The sequence below is a fragment of the Sinocyclocheilus rhinocerous genome, unplaced genomic scaffold (assembly GCF_001515625.1).
Source record: "Sinocyclocheilus rhinocerous isolate Xijiao unplaced genomic scaffold, SAMN03320098_v1.1 scaffold615, whole genome shotgun sequence".
NCBI classification, from domain to species: Eukaryota; Metazoa; Chordata; class Actinopteri; order Cypriniformes; family Cyprinidae; genus Sinocyclocheilus; species Sinocyclocheilus rhinocerous.
This window is the reverse complement of record NW_015631049.1, coordinates 1979674-1983856: the sequence shown is the minus strand read 5'-3', so window position 1 is coordinate 1983856 and position 4183 is coordinate 1979674.

Below are 4183 nucleotides of genomic sequence, written 5' to 3'. Positions count from 1 at the left end.
TCCTTCACTCTCCTTCCGGAGCTTCCGGAGCTCCTCCGTGGGACTCGAGACCGATGAGTGGCACAGGTGTCGTGCATTAGCACCGGCCTCGGAGCGGCTGGCGGGCTTGACGCCGGGCTGGTTCTGAATCGGGGCCGGACACTCTCCAGACACCAGAGGATCCCTTCCCTCCAGCTCAGTCCAGTGGTGTCTGGGAGGTCAACGGGGCGATGGTAATTGGCCCCGATCCAGAACAAAGAATTCAGCGTGACGTCATCCAACGCTGTCATCAGGGCGAGCCCGGAGAATTCCCAGGCGTACTCAACAAAGGGAAGATCTCGCGGCGGTTTCCATGATCGTAGGGGGGGGGGACGGAAACAACAACACAGGGAGAAGAGGCGCCGCTTACTATTTGTTCGGTCCAGTGTTCTGTCACGTTTTCTGCTACTGCATTGGAGCGAGGAGACGTGGAGACGTGGAGACGTTGGAGCATATACTTAGAACAGTTTTTAATGATACACAGGAACACACTAGTAGCACATGGACCTTACGACGTTCACACTGGACAAAGGAAACTAGGAACAGACACCACTATATATACACGACTGAACGAGGGAATAAATGAGACACACCTGGGATCAATGAACACGATCAGAACACGGGAAAAACTGGGTCATCGGGAGCACATGGGAAACAAAACACAACACAGGAACATAAGGACAGACCATGGGCGTGACAATTAATAGTTAGTAAGGTAGTTGTTAAGTTTAGGTATGGGGCAGGATTAAGGGATCTAAAATATGGTCATGCAGAAAAAGATATTAATATGTGCTTTAAACAGCCAATATGCTCGTAATATGCATGCTAATAAGCAACTAGTTAATAGATAGAATTGGTCCTTAAAATAAAGTGTTACCCATTCTAGTTATTCCACTGATGTGAATATTGAATGCAGAACTGCTTCGCAGCTGAGACAGAAAGAAAGAAGAGTGGTAAAATGGGTAAAATGTGTTCACTTGGAGGAAAAGGAAAGTGGGAGGTATGAGGGCAACTGGAGTGGCAGACAACAAAATTGCATTGAGAGGAATGGAACGCATGAGACTGGGAGCAAAAGAGAGAAGCAGACATATTAACGGACATAAGCGGTATGCTGAGAGACCCCTCCAACAGCCAAGTGACACAGTGAACTGCAGGAAAGGGGGGCCATCGGAAGAGCAAGCATGGAAATGAGCACCTGGAGCTTATTTATCTAAAAGCTTATTTCAGCTTGCACTTTTTTATGGCATAGCAGGAGCTGACTAGCAATAAAAACCACTTTGTGAATCAATTATGTCCCTGGAATGGTATATGGACTATTTAATTGTGCAGCTCTCCATCCTGTAACTTTACTAATTGCACAGCACTTCCTTCAGCTGGGCTCCCCCTCGAGTGCTGATTGCACGTTACTTCTTTCTCTCTTTCTGTTGTTTCTAGTCATCTAATCCTGTTCTTCTCCATAAACCTCATTCTCAGAGGCAATATGGAGCAGGTAGTTAATAATGCACATATTTCATGCTGAAAGTGTTTCATGCTGAAAGCGGAGAGACTGTGACATTTCTTGTTTTATTCAGGTGCAAACCTATTCTGAGAAAAACCTTCTAATACAGCATAATTTTTGAGGCCATGAGATCCCAGGTTCCATTGAAACATGTTCTGCCTTTTTTTAAAGCTCTGCTGAAAGATCTTTCATGAATTGAGTCAATAAAAGTGCCCGTTTGACCATAATCAGGCACACAATTGGTAATTTTAAAAAGCATGTAATGGCCATATGAATATCTCATTTTAGTCTCAAAGGTAAACTGTGAATTAATTGAACTTTAAACTGCACAAAAGTCCAGAAATCCTGCTGCGAGGATGCAGGGGTCTGATTATGGGAACCCGAAAAAAATTTCTTCTTGAATGTGATCAGATGCCCGTTGCAAATGGAGCAAAAGTGGATACTAAAGGCAAAACAAGAACAATCCGCATTTGGACCTGGCACCTTTGCTATTGTTTCAGTCTCAGTCTGCACCTATCATCTTTTAAATACTGGGAGATGGAAAGAGATGATGATGCTATGAGAAGGAAGAGAGCAGGAGCGGGGGCACTTAAAATCTCAGATGGCAAAGAGGACCTGTCAGAATTAATGGTGCTCTATCAGGTGAGAAAGGAGGTATGAAATTGGTCAGAGTAGAATGTTCTCCAAAATCACACATGATCAGTCTTCCTTTATCTGACCTAAGCGAGGGACAGTAATGATGAACTGCACTCCTAAAAACACCCGATCGTGGATCATAATGGCGAGTGCGATTAAATTGATATTGTTCAAAATAGCCATAAGTGTACCCACATACAGTTTCCCCAAAAACTACTGGCACACTTAAGCCATGAAAATGTAGGTATTTTGTTGCATTATAATAAACGATCAAATGAAGTGGCATCTGCCAACTAACAAGTTCAGAAAGATGCCCTAACAAAGTAACCACTGGTTTAGTTCATCAGTTTAACTATGAAGAATGTTACCAACAGTTTTGGTTTCCATTGACTTCCATTGTGAAAGTCCATGGCAAACGAAACAAACCTGTAGGACTTTATTTATTTCTGTGGAACACAAAAGAAGATGTTCTAAAGGAAGTTGTTAACCAAACCGTTTCAGATCCCACTGACTTCCATTGTATTTTTTTATCCATACAATACAAGTCAGCAGGAACCGAAACAGTTTGGTTACCAACATTCTTCAAAATATCTTCTTTTATGTTCTACAGAAAAAATAAAGTCCTACAGAATGACATGAGGGTGCGTAAATGATGACAGAATTTTCATTTATGGCTGGACTATCCCTTTAAGTGTGGCTTAAGAATCCAAAAACGTTTTAGGGCCAGTGACTGTATACAGCATCTGTCATAAATTGCACGTACAAAAACTGCATGTAGACCTCATCATTCTCATTAATATGAACCATTCCACTCTAACTACCCAACGACTGCTGTCAGACACAGAGATATCTCATGTTGTCAGGCACACTAATGCTCCATCCTCTCTTAAGAGTGCCTTTAAAAAAGCCAAGCGTGATGCTGACACACAACACAGTAAAAAAAGCCTAAAAGGCCTGTTCCTGGCAGCTCTGTCCAAATCAGCTGTTGATTACAGAGAAAACTGGCAATTCACTTGTGGCTTCTGTCAGAACGCAGACACTTGGTGTCTGCAAGAGTCTTTTCTGTGGGAGGACACAGCACTCGGTGTCATGATCTTTTGTTCAGTTCTCTGGCCATGCAGTGCCTGGAGTTGTTTTGCATTTTAAAAGGAGAAACATTTTAACTGCTTTATCTTCAGCCCAGGTGGCAGAATATCCCTTCACATTCACAGGTCATCCAGGCTGAATTCACCTTTCCTCACAGGATGGTCTTATATCTCATCAATAACCCTTTGTTATCTTACCTGGATCACACCTGTCCCTTTGTTCTGCAATGGAAAGCCGGGGGAGTAAATGACTTCTAACAAATTCTTCAGTTAAGCAGACCTGCTGGAGCCAGTGTGGGCCTTCACACCCAAAGGTTTAACACTCACACAAAGCCAAAATCCTCCACAGTTCAGCTCTTTGGTTTGACTATCAGGGAACACATTGTCATTGTCCCAATAAAACGCCATTTTCCATCTCCATTTACCATCTCAAATGCAAACTTTACCTATTGTAAAATTTAACTCATACTTAACCGGTGTTCCGTATAACACAATCTCCCTCTCTCGTGAAAGGGTGTTATTAAGATAAAATAATACGTTAAAAGATTATAACACTGGCATTATTTAAATAGTGAGAGATTAGGAGTACAATGGTGCCTCACACTGTGTCCTGTCCAGGTGCAAAGTTTGCAGTGACACGTAATTTGTCTGTCCACACTGAAAGCAAAAATTCTGCGTGGCACAGTAACAGCCCATTAGAACACATTTGATATTTAATCTACAGTTCGCATCTGGTTAAGGTCTGAATCAGACTGATTAGGGCACAGTGTTAAACCTGATTTCTTGTGACGTCATTTTTCTATTCTCTCTGAAGGCAGTGTTTGTACAACAAGCCATATAGTCACAGCCAATTGCAACGTTTAGTGTGCAGCTATTTTACATTTCGTACCAATCACAATCTATCTTATCTATCTATCTATCTATCTATCTATCTATCTATCTATCT